Here is a 15042-nt window from a genome sequence, read left to right as displayed (position 1 = left end):
AGTCACATTTGAATGCAGGTCCTCCTGACTCCAGGGCTGGTGCTCTAGCCACTGTGTTACCTAAATGCCTTTCCTTCTCATTTCTTACAACAAAACTGTATTCCATAGGATTCGTGTGCCACAATTTATTAAGTCATTTCAAAGAGACATAGAAAGACTTTTGTGAACAGATGCAGAATAAAATGAGCAAAACCTGAATAAATTATAATAGGAAATCCATACTGTAAAAAAAGAAAAAGAACAATTCTGAAAGACACTAATTCTGATCAACAAAATGATAAACTATTATCCAAGAGGACTAATATAGAATCCTGGGTATCTCATGACAGATAGATGACAGACTAATATGTAGAATAAGAAATCAATCTTGGTCATGATCAGTGTTGGAATTTGTTTTATTTCACTGTACTTAGGAAAATACAGAAATATCTTTCCTTCCTCCCTTTCCCTTCCTTCTTTCCTCTTTTTCTTTCTCTTTTATTTCCTCTCTCCTTTTTCTCTTTCATTCTTTGGGGGAGAACAACGGGGAAAAAATAAATGCTTGATAACTGAAAATGATAAAATAAATTCTAAAAGTGGAAAACCTCAAATATTATCTCATTTGAACCTCACAACAATCCTGGGAGTTAGGTACCATTTCTATTATTTAATCAAGACAGCCTGAGTTTAGCTGACTTGCCCGTAATCATACAGCTAGGAAGGGTCTGAGGCTGGGTTTGAACTCAAGTCTTCCTGACTCCATGTGGGGTGTGCTTTATTCTCTGAGTCATGCAGTTTCCTCCAAGCATAGCTCATGTGCCCCCTGCCTCATGGAGGCTCTCTCTTTTGAGATAACTTTGTAATAATTTGCATAATCTTATATTTACTAATTTGTTCAAATGCTATACTGACCCCCCCACCTCTGCCAAATAGGTTGCAAACTCCTTGGAGGTAGGGTCATTCTTGCCTTTGTATCCTGATGTCTAACAGTAGCACATACACACACACAGACATACAGAGTAAATGCTTCATAAATGATTGCTAAATTTAATTGAATTGAGATTCCTCAAAATATGTAAGCCCATTGTGTAAAGGTTTGAAAAGGAAATGAAACAGATAAGAAAAGGTGATAAAGAGGATCCAGACAATGGCTTAGAGGACTTCTGTAATAAGAGGTGTCCCAAAAGTTTCAGTGCAGGTTAAGCTCCCCACCCCCCCATAATCAGCTTAAAGCTTTTTATATACAGGAAACCCAATGAAAAGTTGTTGTCATGAATTTTTATATCTGTCCTATTATTTTACTAAATGAATGAATTTCTCAAAAGCTTTGTGTCTTTTTATAGTCACTGGCACAGTGCATAGAGAGCCGGACCTGGCATTAGGAAGATTCATCTTCCTGGTTGGAGACAATTCTAGTTGTATGACCTTGGGCAAATCACTTCACCCTGTTTGCCTCAGTTTCCTCATCTGTAAAATGAGCTGGAGAAGGAAATGACAAATCACTCCCTGTACTCTATCTGTTATACCACCTAGCTGTCCCAGAAGACTTGAGTTCAAATCTGGCCTCACACACTGTCTCTATGATCAGCAAGTCACTTAACTTCTGTCTGCCTCAGTTTCCTCATCTGTAAAATGGTACCAAACTCACAGGGTAGCTGTGACCAGCAGATGAGTTCCCACTATGAGTCTACAAATGTTCTTATTGTTAGGAACTGAATCCAGGTTCTCCTGGTTCCCAGGCCAGCTCTCTATTCACTACAACTCACTGCCCCTCATAATTTGCTATTTGGAGAGTCCTCGACGATGTGAACACATTATGGAAGAGTTAAAATAGTTTATTTCAATCCATTTCATTCAGGTTTTCAATGTTATTTTAGCTTTCACCAGTCAGGTTTCACTGGATTCATTTATTCTATTTACACCAATAGTTTGCCCTGAGAAAAGGGGTATCTTTAGCTTTGATGGTGTAATCTTTCCAAGACAGGATGCAGACCAACCTAATCTCTCATCTGCCATTCCATAATCTTGCAGCTACACACATGCGTGGATTCTCTTATTAAATAAGCTCCTGAAAAGTCGGTGCTCATAAGCATTTAGGAAAAAAGGAGTTTCCCCAACAAAGGGCATTTCAGTCTGGGAGCCTAGACCCAGAGCTGTCACACCAGGGTGCTGCCCAGCGGAAGCCAGAGAACCAGAAGCCTCCATTCAAGCATCAGTGCATTCCCTTTTTTCCTTACATTACCTTGTGGCTTTAGCTCATTCACCCACTAGTATGCCTAGAATCAGTCACCTGCTGCCTGTTGAGGCAGCACCTGGACTATTTATAGCCCTACACCAGGGCTAAAGAGGTGATTTTTTGCTCCTCTGGACCAGCTGCATTGCTTCTGAATCTAAATTTGGAGCTAGATGCAAAATGACGGTGGTGGTGGTGGTTGAGTGTATGGGGGGGGGGGGGTTCCTGGCTTGCTTCTAGGGGGACTGCATATTACTGATGCTAATCCCCCCCACCCCCGTCCCTCCAATGTGAGGCCTCTTGGATACTATTCCACACCTTTAGAAAAGTGGTGGGGGTGGGGAAGCTTTGAATGGGAGAAAAGGGGTGGGGGGAAGAATGCATGCAGTGGAGCCTGATACCACCAGAGGTCAGCACCAAGCTCTCCTTACTCCATGCAAACATTAAACTCCTTTGAGGACTTTCACCCAAGGACAACGACCGGTACACAGTAGGTAATTCATAAATGCTGAGTTTTTAAGACCACCATATCTAATTATTGCACCTAAAATCTCCATGATATTTGAAAGGTACCATGCTTGAAAAGGCAGGTGAAGGAAAGCAATCTTTTGATTGAATGAAGGGTCCTGATTGATAGAGTCCCTATATGTTTGCAAATTTTCAATTTCATCTTTGCAAGGTGGTTCCTGGAGAAAACAGGATTTTTTTCTAGTTCAAACAGGAGACTACAGAGATACCAAAGTGAATGGATGTGATAACAATCCCCCAGCACATACTCAGGCCCACTCAGTCTAGCCTCCAATACGATCAGATTCAGAACTGGAAGTCTTCTAATCCCACCCTCTTATTTTAGAGATCAAGGGCTAAGGCCTGGGGAGGGGAAGGAATTTGCCCTACATCAAAAAGCTCTGATTTGCATCCTGATTCTCCTCCCAAAGAAGCCTGAAGTTTTCGGATCCTATGCTCCTTCTCATGACCAGATTTGGGGAGGGTGGAGCACCCTGTTGACGCTCTCACCTTCACAAGTCTTGCTCATATACTACCTGAGGATCACTGAGAAATAAGCACAGTGTAGACCAGAGTCCATTGTCTGTGCACAGGAGAAAATGAATTAATGCTTTTTAAAGGTACCTGATCAGCTGCTTTGGGCCTTTCCTTGTGATTGCAGAAGAAACACTATTTTAAACAGTGAGCATCTTGAAATTAGGGATTGTCTGCCCTTCTTTTGGATTTGTCATTCATTGATTCCAAATTGGTCCATGTCACAAAGCGAAGGGGGGGGGGGGGGGACCCATTGCACTTGGAGTGAAAAAATCAGGAATGAGATTCCAGTCCTTGTGCTAGTGCTTCCTAGCTGGGTGCACCTGGGTAAGCCCCCAACCTCTTTCAGCTACAGGGTTGTTTGTGTTTTTTTTTCTGAAACCTGGGAACAGTGCCTGTAGTGGTCATGGTGCACTAGTTACATAATTCTAGGAAATACTCAGGTCAAGTGAAATATTGGAATAATGTTATTTTTACAGGACTATTCCCATTATATGATTTTTTCTACATACTGTGTTTTGCTTTTTAATTATTCTGAGCATTTGACATAATTATGTTCATTTTTAATGAGCTATCCTTTATTAAGAATGGACTATAGTTATCTTTGAAATCATGTTGATTTTCTCATTTCTTTCTTTTTCTGTTTTTGGTTTTTGCAAGGCAATGGGGCTAAGTGACTTGCCCAAGGTACACAGCTAGGTAATTAAGTATCTTAAGTCACATTTGAATGCAGGTCCTCCTGACTCCAGGGCTGATGCTCTAGCCACTGTGTTACCTAAATGCCTTTCCTTCTCATTTCTTACAACAAAACTGTATTCCATAGGATTCGTGTGCCACAATTTATTAAGTCATTTCAAAGAGACATAGAAAGACTTTTTGTGAACAGATGCAGAATAAAATGAGCAAAACCTGAATAAATTATAATAGGAAATCCATACTGTAAAAAAAGAAAAAGAACAATTCTGAAAGACACTAATTCTGATCAACAAAATGATAAACTATTATCCAAGAGGACTAATATAGAATCCTGGGTATCTCATGACAGATAGATGACAGACTAATATGTAGAATAAGAAATCAATCTTGGTCATGATCAGTGTTGGAATTTGTTTTATTTCACTGTACTTAGGAAAATACAGAAATATCTTTCCTTCCTCCCTTTCCCTTCCTTCTTTCCTCTTTTTCTTTCTCTTTTATTTCCTCTCTCCTTTTTCTCTTTCATTCTTTGGGGGAGAACAACGGGGAAAAAATAAATGCTTGATAACTGAAAATGATAAAATAAATTCTAAAAGTGGAAAACCTCAAATATTATCTCATTTGAACCTCACAACAATCCTGGGAGTTAGGTACCATTTCTATTATTTAATCAAGACAACCTGAGTTTAGCTGACTTGCCCGTAATCATACAGCTAGGAAGGGTCTGAGGCTGGGTTTTGAACTCAAGTCTTCCTGACTCCATGTGGGGTGTGCTTTATTCTCTGAGTCATGCAGTTTCCTCCAAGCATAGCTCATGTGCCCCCTGCCTCATGGAGGCTCTCTCTTTTGAGATAACTTTGTAATAATTTGCATAATCTTATATTTACTAATTTGTTCAAATGCTATACTGACCCCCCCCACCTCTGCCAAATAGGTTGCAAACTCCTTGGAGGTAGGGTCATTCTTGCCTTTGTATCCTGATGTCTAACAGTAGCACATACACACACACAGACATACAGAGTAAATGCTTCATAAATGATTGCTAAATTTAATTGAATTGAGATTCCTCAAAATATGTAAGCCCATTGTGTAAAGGTTTGAAAAGGAAATGAAACAGATAAGAAAAGGTGATAAAGAGGATCCAGACAATGGCTTAGAGGACTTCTGTAATAAGAGGTGTCCCAAAAGTTTCAGTGCAGGTTAAGCTCCCCACCCCCCCATAATCAGCTTAAAGCTTTTTATATACAGGAAACCCAATGAAAAGTTGTTGTCATGAATTTTTATATCTGTCCTATTATTTTACTAAATGAATGAATTTCTCAAAAGCTTTGTGTCTTTTTATAGTCACTGGCACAGTGCATAGAGAGCCGGACCTGGCATTAGGAAGATTCATCTTCCTGGTTGGAGACAATTCTAGTTGTATGACCTTGGGCAAATCACTTCACCCTGTTTGCCTCAGTTTCCTCATCTGTAAAATGAGCTGGAGAAGGAAATGACAAATCACTCCCTGTACTCTATCTGTTATACCACCTAGCTGTCCCAGAAGACTTGAGTTCAAATCTGGCCTCACACACTGTCTCTATGATCAGCAAGTCACTTAACTTCTGTCTGCCTCAGTTTCCTCATCTGTAAAATGGTACCAAACTCACAGGGTAGCTGTGACCAGCAGATGAGTTCCCACTATGAGTCTACAAATGTTCTTATTGTTAGGAACTGAATCCAGGTTCTCCTGGTTCCCAGGCCAGCTCTCTATTCACTACAACTCACTGCCCCTCATAATTTGCTATTTGGAGAGTCCTCGACGATGTGAACACATTATGGAAGAGTTAAAATAGTTTATTTCAATCCATTTCATTCAGGTTTTCAATGTTATTTTAGCTTTCACCAGTCAGGTTTCACTGGATTCATTTATTCTATTTACACCAATAGTTTGCCCTGAGAAAAGGGGTATCTTTAGCTTTGATGGTGTAATCTTTCCAAGACAGGATGCAGACCAACCTAATCTCTCATCTGCCATTCCATAATCTTGCAGCTACACACATGCGTGGATTCTCTTATTAAATAAGCTCCTGAAAAGTCGGTGCTCATAAGCATTTAGGAAAAAAGGAGTTTCCCCAACAAAGGGCATTTCAGTCTGGGAGCCTAGACCCAGAGCTGTCACACCAGGGTGCTGCCCAGCGGAAGCCAGAGAACCAGAAGCCTCCATTCAAGCATCAGTGCATTCCCTTTTTTCCTTACATTACCTTGTGGCTTTAGCTCATTCACCCACTAGTATGCCTAGAATCAGTCACCTGCTGCCTGTTGAGGCAGCACCTGGACTATTTATAGCCCTACACCAGGGCTAAAGAGGTGATTTTTGCTCCTCTGGACCAGCTGCATTGCTTCTGAATCTAAATTTGGAGCTAGATGCAAAATGACGGTGGTGGTGGTGGTTGAGTGTATGGGGGGGGGGGGTTCCTGGCTTGCTTCTAGGGGGACTGCATATTACTGATGCTAATCCCCCCCCACCCCCGTCCCTCCAATGTGAGGCCTCTTGGATACTATTCCACACCTTTAGAAAAGTGGTGGGGGTGGGGAAGCTTTGAATGGGAGAAAAGGGGTGGGGGGAAGAATGCATGCAGTGGAGCCTGATACCACCAGAGGTCAGCACCAAGCTCTCCTTACTCCATGCAAACATTAAACTCCTTTGAGGACTTTCACCCAAGGACAACGACCGGTACACAGTAGGTAATTCATAAATGCTGAGTTTTTAAGACCACCATATCTAATTATTGCACCTAAAATCTCCATGATATTTGAAAGGTACCATGCTTGAAAAGGCAGGTGAAGGAAAGCAATCTTTTGACTGAATGAAGGGTCCTGATTGATATAGTCCCTATATGTTTGCAAATTTTCAATTTCATCTTTGCAAGGTGGTTCCTGGAGAAAACAGGATTTTTTTCTAGTTCAAACAGGAGACTACAGAGATACCAAAGTGAATGGATGTGATAACAATCCCCCAGCACACACTCAGGCCCACTCAGTCTAGCCTCCAATACGATCAGATTCAGAACTGGAAGTCTTCTAATCCCACCCTCTTATTTTAGAGATCAAGGGCTAAGGCCTGGGGAGGGGAAGGAATTTGCCCTACATCAAAAAGCTCTGATTTGCATCCTGATTCTCCTCCCAAAGAAGCCTGAAGTTTTCGGATCCTATGCTCCTTCTCATGACCAGATTTGGGGAGGGTGGAGCACCCTGTTGACGCTTTCACCTTCACAAGTCTTGCTCATATACTACCTGAGGATCACTGAGAAATAAGCACAGTGTAGACCAGAGTCCATTGTCTGTGCACAGGAGAAAATGAATTAATGCTTTTTAAAGGTACCTGATCAGCTGCTTTGGGCCTTTCCTTGTGATTGCAGAAGAAACACTATTTTAAACAGTGAGCATCTTGAAATTAGGGATTGTCTGCCCTTCTTTTGGATTTGTCATTCATTGATTCCAAATTGGTCCATGTCACAAAGCGAAAGGGGGGGGGGGGGGGACCCATTGCACTTGGAGTGAAAAAATCAGGAATGAGATTCCAGTCCTTGTGCTAGTGCTTCCTAGCTGGGTGCACCTGGGTAAGCCCCCAACCTCTTTCAGCTACAGGGTTGTTGTGTTTTTTTTCTGAAACCTGGGAACAGTGCCTGTAGTGGTCATTGCACTGCACAACTGACTGCTATTACTTGTCATAACTGCTCTTGTGGGCTTTGGGCATCCCTAAGACTTGGACTCGATGTTTAAACTCAGCTATCGGAGACGCAGACCTTTTTCAGCCATGAGTCTTTTAACACATCTCCTTCAGGAATCAGCTCCAATCTGACGTCCAGACGTCTTTTCTGATTCCCCCTTTGGGCCTGGCTAGCTCTCCTGTCCCACCACCAGCTCTATCACTCCGTGTAGACTTTGTGTTCCCTAACCTTTGGGGCTGTCAACTCCCTGGGGGGCTCTTTGGTTGTTGTTTTGTGTCTGAGTCCTGCTTAGCCCTGGTTCAGGTACCGGATCAGTGCTGGACAATTATGACGGCCCAGTGGGTGGAGGTCGGGAAATCCGGTCTCAGACATTTCCCAGCTAGGTGACCCTGAGAAAATCACTTCCCTCGGTTTGCCTCAGTTTCCTCCGCTGTACCATGGCCTGCAGCCCTGCATCTTTGCAAACGGGGGTGGAAGAGAGTGGGACACGAGGGAACACCAACAAAGCAGGGCACGGGAGCAGCTCTGGCCTTGTCAGTGGCAGCTGCTGATCCGCACCGGAGGAAGGAGTGTTCACACCAGGACTTCCCGGCTTCTCCTTCCCCACCCCCAATCTCTCAAGAAATAAGAAGAAGAAGAAGCCTGCAAGTTTAGGAGGAGGAGCAGAGCCCGGGCTGTGTTCGGGGAGGAGGGCGGCGCGCAGCGCCTGCTCAGGCCAGGGCGGCGAGGCGGGCAGGGGCTGGCAGCCCGGCCTAGGGCTTCCCACTGCGGCTCTGGGCCCCGCCGCGCTGCACCCCGGGGCCCCGCGGGCCGCCTGGGACCCCCGCCCCGGCCGGGCCCCAGCGTCCTCATCGTGGGGCCGGAGGGCGCACTTACCCCCGCGAGCCTCCGTCCTGCCATGGGTGGGAGAGGCGGGGGGCGGCCCCGGGGCCCCCGCGCGGCTCCGGGTGCTCCTCTCCCCGCCGGGCTACGTCAGAGGCCTCCCCGGCACGTGACGCGCCCTGCCCCCCGGCTGGCCGGCCCGCGCCCCCTCCCCCGCCGCCCCTCCCGGCGCGGCCCCGCGGAGGAGCGAGCCTGAGCGCGGCGCCACGCGCGAAGTGGGCGGAGGGGGGCGGGGAGCGGGGAGCCCCGGGAGCCGCGCGCCAGCCGCCCGCCAGCCGCAGCCCCGGGCCGGAGGAGCAGCACCTCGGCCAGCGCCCGGCCCGGCCGCCCAGCCCAGGTACGTCCGGCCTCGGGGCGCGGGCCGGGGGCCGGGGTCGGGGGCCGGGGGCCGGGGAACTCGGGGGGCCGGGGGGCTCGGGGGGCCGGGGGCTCGGGGGCCGGCCGCCCGGGCCCCCCATCCCTCGGGAGCCCGCCCGGCAGAGCCGGCACAGGCGGGGCGGCCCCGCTGCGGCCCCCGCCCGGCCTCGGAGGCGGCGGGGAGTCGGACTCCCCCGGCCCCGGGGGGCCGCGGCGCCTCGGGGGGGAGCGGGGGAGCCCCAAGCCGGGGCCCCGCGGGCTGGGGGGCGGGGGCCGGAGGGCTTCTCCCCTCCTCCGGCTGTCCGGGAGCCTCCGGCCGGGGGAAGCCCTCCGGGGGGACTTTGTGGGGGGCGGGGGCTCGCCAACTCAGGAGAGGGTTCGCATCCCGGCCATGACTAAGATCCCACCTGTTGGAAGTCCAGCCCCAGGAAGGTGCTGCCACCCGGCTCGTCCCTGCCCACCCAGCAGGGACCCCGGGCATTCCCAGGCCCTGCCCCGTTGGCAAGGCGGCCGAGCCCCCGCCCGGAGGACAGCCCGCTCTTGGGGGGCCTCTGGGATAAAGGCATGGAAGTTCTCGCCTCGGATCCCAGGGCAGCAGTGATGTCACAGCGAGCAGTCTTCTCCTGAAGGCCCAGCTTCCCCATTTTCCTGATGCCAGGAGCAACAGTTTGGAACGTTTGGGAGGAGGAGAGGAATGTCAGCAAGGGCTTGGCTGCCCCCCCCCCGTGCTGTCTTCTCCCCAGTTTCGTGGTTGCCAGTGGTGGGAAGGGACGAGCCCGAATGCCCACTGCACATTGCCAAGCTGTGCCCCGTGGGGTTCTAGACCCTTCCTAGTAAGCTGTTCAGCGCCCGGCTCCTAGAGCTGTCACCGAGTGAGAAGGCAGCAGGCTAAGGTGAGGTTGGAGGCAGAGACCCGAGTTCAGATTCGGCTGCTCTCCCTGACCTTGGGCCAAGCTGGCATTTCTGTCATGGATCAAATGAGGAGATGGGTCTCTAGAGCCCTTTCCAGCTCAAAATCTCTGATCCTCTGCTCCCTTTCACTCTCTCCATGACGTAGAGGGAAGCCTGGGATCTCAGAGACTGTGCCAGGGGAGTGAAAGCTTTGGCAGGTCCTCCTGAGATGTGAAGCTTTGTGTGTGTTCTCATCAAAGGGCAGCCAGGGAGTAGTCAGAAGGTGACTAAGAGGGGGAAAGGCCTAGAGACCCTGGCGCAGGAGGATCTGTGAAAGAAAATGGGTAGAGAACGATGGGGACTGAGAAAAGACCAACAGATTTGTCCATCAAGGGACCATTGGTAACTTTGGTGATAATCATTTCGGACGAGTTTGGAGACCAGACTGCAAAGGGTTGGAAAATCAGTAAAAGGAGAGGAAGGGGAGGCAGTGAGTGTAAATAGCTTTTTCACTGGCTGAGTGTCTGGCTGAGAAAGGGAAGAGAGATAAAGGATGCTCACTGGAGGAGATGATGGGGTCTATTGAAGGCTTTTTTCATTTGTTTTGATGTTCTATAAGACCGGAAGACTTGGATATATTTGTAGTCAACAGGGAAGGAGTCCATCTATGGGTCTGAAGTGTCCCCGTTCGACACCGACCATTCCTCTTCTGTCTACTCTCATCTCTGGATTTCCATAGCTCTGCTTTTCCCTGGTTTGCTTCCCACCTCTCCAACTGCTCACTCTTTTCTGAGTTCCCTTTCTTGGTTCAACATACTGATCAAGGCCCATGAACATCTCGCAAAGACTTGGGCTTCAGCTCTCTGTTCTCTCTTCACATTCTCCCTGAGTAGCCTGCCTTGGATTTAATTATCATTCTGATGGAGATGACTGCTAACTCTATAGAGTAAACCCCAGTCACACTCCAAGCCTCAGCTTCAAAATCACCAATTGCCTTCTGGACAGTTGGAGAGTCAGAGACATCTTAAAAATCAACACATCCAAAATGGAAGAAATTCTCTTTCTAGCCATTCTCCCAATCTTCCCTAACCTTAGCAAATGGACCACCAGGCTTCTAGTCCTCCCAGTTTCAGGGCTCCGGCACTGTCCTCAGTTCCTTCCTCTCCCCCATCCTACACACTTAATCAGTTGCCAAATCTTGTTTTAGCATCCAATTCCTCTCCACTCACACAGCTACCAGCTTATTCAGGTCCTTCTCACCTCTAACTTGGATTATTACAACATTCTCCTAATTGGCTTCCCTGTCTCAAGCCTCTCCCCATTCCATTCCATCCAGCACACAGTTACCAAAATAATTTTCCTTAAACAAAGCTCTGACCATAGGATTCCCTTGCTTAATCAATTGCTTCCAGAATAAAGTATAGATCCCATCTCTGTTTGAGTTTTAAAGCCTTATATAATCTTACCCAAGCCTATCTTTTCAGCTTCACAGGGCATGATTTCTTCCCTTGTACTTTGTGAATCAGTCAAATTGGCCTTTTCTCTTTTTCTCATGCACAACACTCATTTCCCATCTCCATGTCTTTGCCCAGCTAGAATGCTCTCCCTCCTCATCTCTGCCTCATAGAATTCCCACAACTTGGGAACCATTTTCTTCATGAATTCTATCCTGTTATCCCCCCCCCCCCCAGCCCCCAAAGGCTAGTGGCCTCCTTTACTTTACTATTTGGCAACCCTTCATGAATTTTATTTTCAAAGCATCTACAAAGAATCCTAACTAAGGTGAGCAGGGATTGCAGTCTACTTTGGTGGAGGGAGTGCCCAAACTGACATAAACAGATTCTCCAGGGACCTATTTCATGTATGAATAAATTCAGAATCAGTAGGGAGAAGTGGCATCCACAATTGTATGACTACAAAGTGGTGGGGCTGAGATACAGGATCGTACGTTTAGCAGGAGGGATTTCAAGGCTGAGTTAGTGTCCTCATTTTACAGTTTACAGAAACTGAGGCTTGGGAAGCTAAGTGACTCACCTGAGCTATATAAGCTGTTAAAGATTTTTTAAAATGCTTCATTCCTTAAATTTTCATTTAGCTTCACAATTTGCCACAAGTATTATTTCTACCATTATTCCCACTTTCCAGATGGGGGGGGGAAAAAAACTCAAGAGGCCAGAGACCTTGCCCCAAAATACATAGACTAAGTGTCAGAAAAACCTGAAATACCCAAGCCAGCCTTTATTGATTTCTAGTCAGTGAAAATGGATACATAAAATGGGTCAGCATGGGATCTGTGTTACCCCTCTGTGTTTTCATAAAATGGGGCATAAGATATGCTTCAACTTAACTTCCTCCAACAAGTAATTAAGTCTGCCTGTTTCAGAGGTAATTTGATTCCCCCTGTCCCTAGTTAGGCGTCCCAGATCTGGGGAGAAAGCAAGAAAAATGGCACCAAATGAATCATCCACTCCTTTCCTTTAACAACCCCTCTCACCTCCCAGAGCTCTTCTCTCTCTGCCTCGTTCTCCGACTGAACATCAGAACAGAGCTGCCTCTCACAAACTTGTTTGTGCCGAACACACTATTAAAGGAAGGAAAATAATATCACAGTCTTCCACCATAATGTCCAGGCATAGAGCAAGTCATTCGTGAGCAACTTGATATAGGGAGCTAAGAGAGGGAGCCTTTGCTATCTTTTCCCAGAAGAATTGTAATTTAGGGGTTAAGAGGTGCTTTTTATTCCAGGGCTTTTCCTCACAGAATCCCAGGATTTGAGTTTGAAGAGACCCCAAGAGGTCATTGTCTAGAACCAAGCCCAGAACTGGAATTCCCTCACACCACCAAAATGATTACTCAATATTTAAAGTCCTAGGGCAACTATGTGATGCCATAGTGGACAGAGCTCTAAAAGACTGGAATTCAAATTCAGCCAGAGATATTGAATAGCTGTATGACCCTGGGCAGGACACTTCTTTTCTATTTGCCTCAATTTCCCCAGTTGTAACACTGAGATGATAACAGCATCCACCTCACGGCATTGTTGTAAGGATCAAATGTGTAAGATATGTAGCACGGTGCCTTGCATACATAAATACTTTTTTCCTTCTCCCCCTTCATAACCTAACCTCCCTATAACCCCCCTCATAACCTAACCCAAGTCTAGTTTCCTAGCCTAGGTATACAAAACATCCCAACCGGTCTTATTACTGTTCCTCATCCATGATATCTCATCTCCATGTCTTTTCTACTGATTGTCCCCAATAGGCTTTACTCACCTTTGTCTTAGAACTCCTAGCTTTCTCAAAGACTGACAGATATTACTTTCATCCTAAAGCCTTTCCAGATACTCCCAGTTGCCAGCATCTTTTCCACTCAAAATTATCTTGCATGTATTTTTTTTTAAATTATATTTTGTGTATTTGTATATTTGTTCATAGAATATAAGTTTCTTGAGGGCAGGGACTATCTCACCTTTGTCTTTGTATCGCCAGTGTTTAATACAGTGAGAAGCACAATAATTCTTATTGCTCTACTCAAACATATCAGGGGTGGCAAGTTCACTGCTTTCTAAAGCAACCCACTCAATTTTGTAGTGGAGTCGAGTCAACAAACTTTTGTTAAGCCCTTACTGTGCCAACCATTGGGCAAAGTGCTGGTGAACAATGTGAACAAGTAAAAAGAAAGCCAGCTCCTGCCTTCGAAGAGCTTACATTCTTGGAAGAGGAAAACAATGTATAAAAGAGAGCTGAAAAGCTGGGAGTAGGGTGAGGAGGAGGTACCTGGACAATTCCTAATGCGAAGTATTGAAATCTGCCTCTCTACCACCTTCAACTACTTTTTAGGAGTCAGTTCTACTGGGTAAAAACAGCACCTCTAATCCTTTCGCCTTCCTATTGCTGCTTTTACTCCCCCCCGCCTCTTAGTTTTCCCTTCTCGAGGCTAATAGCTCCAATTCCTTGATCCTCATGTGGTCAAACTACTCTAGATGTGATCCTGGGCTTAATTTAGAGTGTGGTGCTCAAGAAAGGCTGGTGGAGAATGGTGGAACATTTATCTATTTCCATGCTGTGTTCCCTAGCAGAATGTAAACTCCTGGAGGACAGGAACTGTTCATTATTTTGTTTTTCTGTTGTTGACATAGAACAATGCCATCGTGGACATAGCAGGAGCTTGTTAAATATCGTTGGATTAGAGTGGTATTCTCAGGCCTTCCCCTTATTCTGAGTACCAAACTTCTGTTCAGGTAGTAAAAGATTGCATTGACCTTCATGTCACATTACTGACTTATTTTGAGTTTGGACTCCACTTCAAACTACAGGTCTTTTGTATATTAATTATGTCTAATCATGGCTCCCCTTCTTATACCTGGTGATTCCTTGAACTCAGGTGTGGATCTCCACATTTAATCAAGTGAGGGTTGAGACTTCTACCTATAAACTGGTGATGATATTTGCCCTTCCATCTCAAAGACCGTGCCATCAAGGAGGTGATGCCACAACAAGCAAGTAAATTGGCTTTGAGTGAGATGGTAGCTGTGCTAAGTCACCAGCCTCACTTTCTCCTCTAGACCTGAGTCCAGTGGCTAGATATGAATCAGGATAAATAGAGATAGCCCTGGATGTGAGGCAATTAAGGCTAAGTGACTTGTCCAAGGTCACACAGTTAAGTAATTATTAAGTGTTTGAAGTCACATTTCATTTGAACTCAGGTCCTCCTGATTTCAGGGTTGGCACTCTACCCACTACTCTTATCTGCCAATTTATACCTTAATTAATATAATCTCAAAAGTCCCAGCTACTGCAATGTATTATATATATATATATATATATATATATATATATATATATATATATATTAGTTTTTGCAAGGCAATGGGGTTAAGTGGCTTGCCCAATGCCACACAGCTAGGTCATTATTAAGTGTCTGAGGCTGGATTTGAACTCAGGTACTCCTGACTCCAAGGCCAATGCTCTATCCACTGCACCACCTAGCCACCCCCAATCAATATATTTTTTAAAAAGGTATTAGGGATTTCCTTACCATCCAATCAAAATGTGTGAATTATTCATTAATTAACTTGAGAAAACTGGAAGGTTTTGGTCATTGGATGAGGGCAGATGATGACCCACAGGAAAGATTAAATATCATAATGTGCTAAGTACTTTGCAAATTTACTAGTTCTTTGCCAGAATGCTAGTTCTCTGTTATTGTTGTGGTGTTGTTGTTCTCCTCCTCCTTCTCCTCCTCCTC

The 15042-nt window shown here is 45.9% G+C and overlaps 1 protein-coding gene and 1 long non-coding RNA gene across 3 annotated transcripts in view; one reads left to right on the top strand and one right to left on the bottom strand.

The window, feature by feature from the left end:
• Nucleotides 1–9448, bottom strand: part of LOC141520718 (uncharacterized) — a 44191-nt gene extending 34743 nt beyond the window's left edge. Inside the window, exon 1 of the long non-coding RNA XR_012477708.1 lies at nucleotides 9309–9448. This is a non-coding gene — a long non-coding RNA (uncharacterized LOC141520718). The remainder of the gene's footprint in view (nucleotides 1–9308) is intronic.
• TMEM266 (transmembrane protein 266) overlaps nucleotides 8798–15042 on the top strand; it is a 131260-nt gene continuing 125015 nt past the window's right edge. The window contains exon 1 of one of the 2 annotated variants that reach the window (XM_074232487.1): nucleotides 8798–8881. The gene's annotated coding sequence lies outside the window, so the exon portion shown is untranslated. Of the gene's footprint in view, nucleotides 8882–9656; nucleotides 9795–15042 lie in introns of those variants that run through there. The other variant, XM_074232486.1, reaches the window with a different exon arrangement.

Source organism: Macrotis lagotis, chromosome 4, assembly GCF_037893015.1.
Source record: "Macrotis lagotis isolate mMagLag1 chromosome 4, bilby.v1.9.chrom.fasta, whole genome shotgun sequence".
In the NCBI taxonomy this organism is placed as follows: domain Eukaryota; kingdom Metazoa; phylum Chordata; class Mammalia; order Peramelemorphia; family Peramelidae; genus Macrotis; species Macrotis lagotis.
The sequence above is the reverse complement of the archived record's forward strand: the minus strand, read 5'-3'. Positions and strand labels throughout refer to the sequence as shown.